This window comes from Ursus maritimus, unplaced genomic scaffold (genome assembly GCF_017311325.1).
Source record: "Ursus maritimus isolate PB19 unplaced genomic scaffold, ASM1731132v1 scaffold_8, whole genome shotgun sequence".
Classification (NCBI taxonomy): domain Eukaryota; kingdom Metazoa; phylum Chordata; class Mammalia; order Carnivora; family Ursidae; genus Ursus; species Ursus maritimus.
Genome location: NW_024426996.1, coordinates 22,438,622 through 22,447,901, shown reverse-complemented (window position 1 = coordinate 22,447,901; position 9,280 = coordinate 22,438,622). Strand labels below are relative to the sequence as shown.

General features: G+C 41.8%; 1 pseudogene; it reads right to left on the bottom strand.

Moving 5' to 3' along the window:
* The window catches only part of LOC121101532, a 4,647-nt pseudogene extending 979 nt beyond the window's left edge, over window positions 1–3,668 (bottom strand).
* Between the last annotated feature and the right edge of the window lie 5,612 nt (window positions 3,669–9,280).

The following is a 9,280-nucleotide window of genomic DNA, read 5'->3' as shown; positions in this document are numbered from 1 at the left end:
CCCCCCCCCCCCCCCCCCCCGCCCACCGGCCTGAAATCCTGGGCCAATTGCAGAGTGGCAGTAGCTCCTACGTGTTCTCATTGGTCTTCACCCAAGATGAAGGCGGGGCTTTGAGTATAAAAAAGGGGAAGGCACAGCGAGGTTGTTTCTGGCTTTGCTGTTGCCGGTTGTTAGTGAGTGAATGTAGTCTAAAGTTTTACACGCGTGCTGGTAGCTGAAAAGTTCTCCGCTGGTTAGGAGGGGGTGAGTGGAAAGCCCCAAACTTCTCCTAGATCTCAAGGGAAATTTTGGGTAGCTTACTTAGAAATGAAAGGTGAATGAAGAAGAAAAGGGAATCTAAGCAAACAATATGAAGCCAGCCGTTTGCAAACAGAAAATATAGGAGGTTATGGTTACTTCCTGAAGTCACTTTATCAGGCATATCTTCCTTGAAATACAGATGGAGGAGAAACTTTTCTAACTACTAGGGTTCCTAAGGGGAGTTCTTGGAGAAACTTGACAACTGAAACTTCAATTTTGAGTTTTCTCATGCTCAAATCTTACTGGAGCAGTCACCTGCTTTTAGTTGGCTTCTCTTTGACCTCTAGCTTAGAAGTTACTTCAGCAAAATCACTTCCAGTTACGTTAGTGCAGCTGTATAAACTCTTAACAGTACGTAGCTCTTATGCTTGAGGAAAATTCACTAATCTTGCTTTCCTTACAAATCTTCTAAATGCTTTTTTTCTAGCCTTCATCCGGAGTTGTAAAGTCTCCATGGGAAACTCCTGTCTAAAGTAATGGCAGAAATTGAGGGAAAACTACTTCTCCCCTGTTTGAGACTAAAAGTTGGATCGGCTTAGCTGAAAAATATGGGCAGAAAAGGAAGAGTACTACTGAATTACATTCCTCTGAGAAAAGGCAGTGTCTTTAGTGATATGTAGTGAAGGACTAAAAACTCCAAGCATCCTGTAGCTTGAGTCTTCTTACCAGAGAGTTAAGGTTTATTAAATACAGTCCCCTAGAAAGCAGTTGCCTGACCTGAAAAGTATAGAAAAACCTGTGGGCTGAAACTCCCCTACTTGAATGTGGAGTTGAGGGGGAAATGTATAACCTTGGGCTTTTCGTGAGAACTGCTTACCTGAGCGCACTTTTCTGATGAGTGAATGGATAGAACTCTTTACAGTGGGGATAATGAGGAAAGGCTCTGTTAAGACAGCTACCTAGAGCACTAGGAGAATTGTGAGGCTTCCTTGAGCTTATTGAGGAAGTGTCCTAGAGAAGGAATAATGTGGCGTCTTCGTAACAGACTGATCAAGAGTATCCTATGTGGTGGATATATTATCTTCATGATTTCCCGAGTGCTACATAGCAAATTGTGTTGCAGTTTGTGTTCAGCCATGTAAAACTGTTTTTTGTAAAAATCTATCTAAACCCCTAGGTCTACCTGCCCTAAGAAAAACCTGGAAAAATGGGGCAGAAGCATAAGGATACACAACTTCGTCTACCCTCCTCTCCATGAGTGGGGAGTTAATTTTGGTAATACCGTGTTTATGAAGGAAGTAGGGCTTAAGAGAGGGCTTAAGAGCCTTGTAGATCTTGTGCTCAAATGTGTAATTCTGCGTTGAGCAACTTGCTTGATGTAGAATCGCTTAACAGATGAGATCTGGGATCTTGAGTCCCAGCCTTTCCAAAGGACACTGCTAGTTAATGGTTACATTTAGAACTGGGGTGTGGAGCCAGAGTGGGGTGTGGGGAGGGGACTCCAACAAGATGAAGAAGCCCAGGACAGCAGTGAGTGGCGTAGCTTCATGGCTGCCCAACACTGAAAACCAATTTTCTCATTACTTATCCTGTAGAGTTCTCACCTGTAACTGTCTCTTTACTGATAACGAAATTTCTCTGCTAATAATTCCAGAAGCCAGTATACCAATATTAGTGACTTAACGGTCAACCAAGAATACACTTAAACGTAAGTGAAGTCTAAGATAAAGTGCATGGTATATTTTGTCTATTAGCCCCCCTTCCACTTCTGTAAACCTCATTAACTATAGAAGCCAAAGGAAATGAAAAGCAAACCATATACACAGATTGAGAAAATACTGACCCCTCAATGGAAAACTGGAGACACGGAAAAGTTGGCTTTTTTGCACCTTAGAAACGCTGGGCAAAACCATTGACCCCCTACTGGTGGCCTAATTGAAGGACTCAACTGCAGGTGAGTCCCATGAAACTGGCGTCTCTGTTGCTGTTACTGCAGAGGCTTCTGGAGCCACATGACTCTAGCACACCAGGGTATGATGAAGGGTTAGGAAACCAGCTTGTAGCTAAGACTGTAATTGGAGATGGAGGAGAAGAGATCGAATATCAAGCTTTTTAAATGTCCAACTTCTTTTAGAATAAGACCTGGAATAGTGCAGGATTCTCCTCCGCCAGTGGGAATTTGGCCAGGCTTTAGAGCATTTCATCTGTGTGGATGCCTCTGAGCTCTGGTCTGATGTGCAGTCTCCCTGCTTTCAGGCCCACTGAGCTCAGTTCAGCCCAAACCTCTTAGGTTTTCTCTTAAAACTTGTCAGGGATTTAGCTCTTTGTAACTCAAACTGACTAGTTTCAGGGTGGCGTTAATAGAAATGCTTCAGTTGTGTCAAGACCATTTTGGGTTCAACTCACTTCTTGGGCTCCTGCTTAGTATCCAGTGTTTACTTAGAACTGCTCAGCACCAGAGTTCAGTGCTCCTTTCCTAGGGAACTGGTTGTTTGCTGTATCTTATTTCTTAGCACCAAATCTTAAATTGTCCTTAATCAAAAACCAGTATCATTACCTCAACTGTAGTCAGCCACTGAGATAAGTACAAGCAAGAGTAGGAAAACTCTCAAAGGTGAGAGAATTCAATGATAAATTGTAACAAGGTGAACTAAAACTCTGCCTCTAGGAGAAGCTGTGTGTTTCTCAGTGTTTTATTAAAGGTAGCACTCTGAATATCAAGACCCTCTCCCACCATAAATCTACATGTAGGTGAGGCAATATTGTCCTAATTCAAGCCAGTGGGCTTTGAACTTTATCTTGATGCGTAGCAGAAGTCTGCTCTAGGAGCTGCAGGGGACAATGTGTACTTTCACCAGCTTACTGTCCCAACGGGCCCAGAGAACATCCAAGTTTACTGGGGGAAATAGTTGAAAATGTTTAAATGTGATACTTAGGCTTGTTAAACTCACCCACTAGTTTGTCTTTTAAAATTTTTTTTTTTTTAAAAAACAGTCCCTTTTAAGGAAGACACGTCAAGCTTGAAGCTGTGATTACAGCAGTAACTTCTCCAAATTCTCAGGGTCCCTTTAGGGAAACTCCATGTCTAGGCCTAATTTCCTTTCTTCCTCTGGCAAATTTGAGTAGAAATGACCTCACTGTGGGTCTTTTAGGCTTCTGTGATGTGTTTCAGTGTTAAGTTTGAGGTCTTAAATGAAATGGAGATGGAGAAAAGTCTCGAAGCTTCAGCCTTCCCTATGGTTCTGATTACTTGGATGCATAAAGCAATCTGCTTACATAACAGCCCTTTCCCAGACCTGATTCTGTTTAAAGACTGGCATTTTTCTCTTCAGGGAGCTAATCCTGCAGAAGCCTGTGGGTGTGAACTGTGGTGGCCAGTGGTTATCCAGGTCAGTTTTCCCCTCCCCCACCTCCCAGACCAGAGCCATGATCACAAGACTAGTGACTGCAACAAGTGACTGGCTGGAAGACAAAAACTCTTCTCTGAAGATTATGAGTGAGATTGGTCTGTAGGTAAGGAGATTGAATACCCCTGTGCTGAGCACACTCTGGAAGGGAGGCCTTGCCCTCTAGGAAACTACAGCATAGCTTCAGGAACACAAACACCTATGCCTATGGCTCAAGGTGCTTAATCAGTTGCAACACACTCTCCACGGTAAAGCGTGAGGGAAAGCATGCTGGGAATCAGAACCAACTTTGAAGTCTGGCCGTTATTCTTTGAAGTAACGTTGAAAAGTGTTGTAGCCTTCTCCTTTGGCCTTAACTTCTCATTACAATAAAATCCATAGTGCCCTCGTTTAAAATTTGGTGTCTAATCCAGGCACAATCCTACTCAACTGGGTGATAGAAGTGGCTTTTGAAGAACCTAATGGAGTGAAGAGAATGAAGCTTCATTGCAGTATCAGGAAGGCCCACAAAATGTGCTGACCACAAAATGTGGTCTCACTTCCCCAGTGGGATGTCCTGGTGGAAGCAAGGCCAAGTTTTGAGCTGAAGGAGAAGCTTGGAAAAGCCCAGGGTGGGTGTGTTGTTTGTGGGTTTTTTTTTTTTGTCTGTACAACCACTGGTGTGGTTTCTGAAGCCTTCAGAGAACTGAGGGATGTTTACATTAGGGGTGAGAAACTAAAGGACAAGCGGTAACTGTCCAAAGATAACTGCTGTAGTGGAGGGAAGAGGGGTAGGTGACCCTCCTTTCACCTGGTTCCTTGAATGCAGCTATCAATCATTCTGAACACCTGTGAATTCAACCGGAGATCTAAGAAAAGAATTGCTGTAATTCTACAAATGGAAAAGGGACTACTTTTTCAATGTAGGAGGTGCAGAGAAGTGAATCTGGGGATATATCAAGATAGATCGCAGGGGTGGGGGGAAGAGAGGGTGCATCAGGCAGCTACTGGAAAATGATACAGCAGTGGAGTGCAAAATCAAAACTTTGGGAAGTCTGTTCTGGGGAGGGGCATCCCTGCCTGAAAGGTGCTCAGGTGGAGAAGTGGGGCAGAATCCTAGGTGAGACAGTGTGGTCTCAGCATCCCTGGGATCACAGAACAGGGGTGCTTGAGTGTTGGCAGAGTTCCCAAGCATTGGTACGGGGAAGCCGGCTGTAATTAGTGTGGCCTGGAATGGGTTCTCAGCTCGGTTTGCCATAAACCATGAACCATGGCATTATCAGGTGACCTCTCCAGGGGCCGAGCAAGCCATATAACTGCAGTGACGACTTCTTCCCACAGGAGGAGTGGCATGTGTGCACAACACAGCCTGCAGTGCTCCTTTAAAGCATCATGAAAAGCCTTCAGGAAATAAAAGCCACATAGAGCAATCCAAAGCAGTTTACACTGAGCCTGGCCCCGTGGTAAGAGGCGGTGCAACTCTGCCCTGGCAGAGACGACTGAGAATCAGTGCAACAGGCACCTCCCTCAGAAGACCCGCAGGAACATCAGGTGAAACCCAAGTGTGTGGATCACAGAACTGAAAAACTGTGCTAGGGGAAATAGCATATAGAATTTGAGGGTTCTTTTTCTCATGAGTGTATAGGCTTTCACTTTAAAATTTTGTTTTCCTTTCAACTAGTTTAAGTGTTAATTTTCATTTTTACTTACACTTTATATTCATTTTTGGCTTCCTTTCACTGTATTCAATCTTGTTTTTGTATGTTTTTCATAATTCTGGGATCAGGGGTCTAACCAAAATACACCCAGGACCAAGTGTATCACCCTGTTCTGTCTACCTTGGAGATTATATATATTTTTCACCTTTTCCTGGTTTTTGATCTCTTTGGTTTTGTCCAGTGTGTACTTCACTGGGGTCATGGTTGATACTTTTTTGTTCTCTCATCTATTCTCTGGACAAAGACTAGGGAAAATTCACAACAAAAAACAGCTAATACTCTCTGCCCTAGACTTGGTATGGATAGACGTATAATGGAGATGTAGATTCAGAAATGATAAAGATACTAGGTGGGCTTGAACAAAAGACACGAGAATCCCTTAGCGTAGAAACAAAAGCACTAAAACATAATTAGGTTAAAATTAAAAATGCTTTGAGATGCAGTCTAAAATGGATGCTCTAATGGGTAGGGTAAATGAGGCAGGAAAGAGTGACCTAGAAGACAAAATGGTGGAAAGTAAGGAAGCTGAGGAAAAGGAAAAAACTAATTGATCACGAGGGGAGACTTCAAGAAATGTGATACCATAAAAGAGGGGAGGGGTATTAAGGAGGGCATGTATTGCATGGAACACTGGGTGTTATACGCAAACAATCATGGAGTACTACATCATTAGTTTTTGATGTACTGTATGGTGACATAACATAAAAAATTTTTTTAAAAAAAGGAAAACTTCCAAACTTTGAGGCCAGCACTACCTCAATCCCCAAACCAAAGACCCCGCCAAAAATTTAGACAAATATCCCTGACAAACATGGATGCAAAAATTCTCACCAAGATACTAGCAAATAGGATCCAACAGCACATTAGAAGGATTATTCACCATAACCAAGTGGGATTTATTCCTGGGCTGCAAGGGTGGTTCAACATTTGCAAATCAATCAACATGATCTATCACATTGATAAAAGGACAAGAACCATGTGATCCCCTGAATTCAGAAAGATTTGACAAAGTACAGCATCTTTCTTGATTTTAAACTCTTCACTGTAGGCATAGAGGGAACATACCTCAATATCCTAAAAGCCATATCTGAAAAGCCCACAGTGAATATCATTCTCAATGGGGAGAAACCGTTTTCCCCCTAAGGTCAGGAACATGGCAAGGATGCTCACTCTCACCACTGTTCATCATACTAGAAGTTCTAGCCTCAGCAGTTGACAAAAATAAGACCTTTGAATCTGCAAAGAAGTCAAACTCTGTCTTCACAGATGTCATGATACTTTATGCAGAAAACCCAAAAGACACCACCCCAAAATTGCTAGAACTCACAGGAATTTAACAATATGGCAGGGTATAAAAACTGCAAAGAATTCAATTGCATTTCTATATGCTAACAATGAGAAGAGAAATTAAGGAGTTGATCTCATTAACAACTGTTCCAAAAACCATAAGATAACTAGGAATAAACCAAAGAGGCAGAGGATCTGTACTCTAGAAACTACAGAACACTTATGAAAGAAATTGACAAAGACACAAAAAAATGGAACATTCCATGCTCATGGACTGGAAGAATAAATACTATGAAAATGTCTATGCTACTCAGCAATCTACACATCCAATGCAATCCTAATCAAAATACCATCAACTTTTTTCCACAGACGTGGAACAAATAATCCTAAAATTTGTATGGAAGAAGAAAAGACCCTGAATAGCCAGAGGAATGCTGAAAAAGAAAACCAAAGCTGGTGGCATCACAATTCTGGATTTTCAAGCTCTATTACAAAGCTGTAATCAAGACAGTATGGTACTGGCACAAAAACATCCACATAGATCAGTGGAACAGAAGAGAACCCAGAAAGGGACACTCAACTCTATGGTCAACTAATCTTTGACAAAGCAGGAAAGAATATCCAATGGAAAAGTCTTTTCAACAAATGGTGTTGGGGAAAATTGGACCATTTCCTTACACCATACACAAATAGACTCAAAGTGGATGAAAGACCTAAATGTGAGACGAGAATCCATCAAAATCCTAGAGAATACAGGGAGCAACTTCTTGCTAAACATTTCTCCAAAGGCAAGGGAAACAAAAGCAAAAATGAACTATTGGGACTTCACGATAAAAAGCTTTTGCACAGCAAAAGAAATAGTTAACTAAAAGGCAACTGACAGAATGGGAGAAGATATTTGCAAATTGTATTACAGATAAAGAGCCAGTATCCAAATATCTATAAAGAACTTCTCAAACTCAACACCCAAAGAACAAATAATCCAATCAATAAATGGGCAGAAGACATGAACAGATACTTCTCCAAAGATGACATACAAATGGCTAACAGACACATGAAAGATTCTCAACATCACTAGCCATCAGGGAAATACAAATCATAACCACGATGAGATACCACCTCACACCAGTCAAAATGGCTAAAGTTAACGATCAGGAAATGACAAATGTTGGCGAGGATGTGGGGAAAGGGGAACCCTCTTAGACTGTTGGTGGGAATGCAAGCTGGCACAGCCGCTTGGGAAAACAGTATGGACATTCCTCAAGAAGTTAGTTACCCTATGACCCAGCAATTGTACCACTAGGTATTTACTCCTAAGATGCAAATGTAGTGATCCAAAGGGGCACTTGCACCCAATGTTCATAGCAATGTCCACAGTAGCCAAACTGTGGAAGGAGCAGAGATGTCCTTCAACAGATAAAGATGTGGTAGATATATACAATGGAATATTACCCAGCCGTCAGAAAGGGTGAGTACATACCATTTACATCAACATGGATGGAACTGGAGGGTATTAGGCTGAGTGAAATAATTGTCTTTCTCTGACTTAAACAGTTTCACTCATGTGGAATATAAGAAACCGTGCAGAGGATCATAAGGGAAGGAAGGGAAAACTGAATGGGAAGTCATCAGAGGGAGAAAAGCCATGAGAGACCCCTAACTATAGGAAACTGAGGGTTGCTGAAGGGGAGGGTGAGGGGGTGGTGTGGTAATTGGGTGATGGGCATTAAAGAGGACACGTGATGCGATGAGCACTGGGTGTTACATACAGCTGAACTGAACTTTATATCTGAAACTAACGTACTATATATTGGCTAATTGAATTTAAATTAAAAAAAATACCTGATGTAACAGTTCTTGTTTTCAGATCTGAGATTTAGGAATTCCCAGGCAGATGGGATGTGGTACAAACAGCATCTTGTGATCTTGTTTAGTCGTTTTGAAGTTAAGTTCTCATCCCAAAGAACCCTCAACTTCTGAAACAGCATTAGTGGAAAGCTTCTAGATCACAAAGTTCTTGGCATGTAGTTTTTATAAAGAATTTATAGGAGACTCTAGCATGGTGCTGTCTGAGAGACACCTGAGAAACACAAATACAAACCACACGCTGTAATCTTAAATGTTATAGTAGCTCCATTAAACTGAATTTTAACCCAATAGACAAAATATATTTCAACATGTAACAAAGCTAAAAGGTGTATATTTTGGCACTTCTAAAATTTAGTATGTATCTTAAACTTACAGCACATCCCCAGACTAGCTCAGTGGCTAGTGGCTGTCCTGTTGCAATAGATGAAAGGTAACTGTGTGTGTGGGGATGTCTACTATCCCTCTTCAACTTCTCTGTTTCAGAGAGGTGTTGGTCTAAGCTGACCTGTGTAGAATGCAGTTTCAGTATTGCTGTCAGGTGACTGTAAACATTTCAAAGGGGAAATTCCCAGGAATCAGAACACCTGGAACCATTTAAACTGTTTACTTGGACTTTGTCAGAATGATTGCCTTTGTGTTTAATACTATCCTACATCAGCAATATGGCCATCTTCCACACCCCTAGCAAGCACTTTATTCGATTATTGCTGGCAAACTTTGTCCTGGAATCTTCAATGCCATGTGTACCCAAAGCACGCAGTCTAAAGCTTAGTTTAGTAA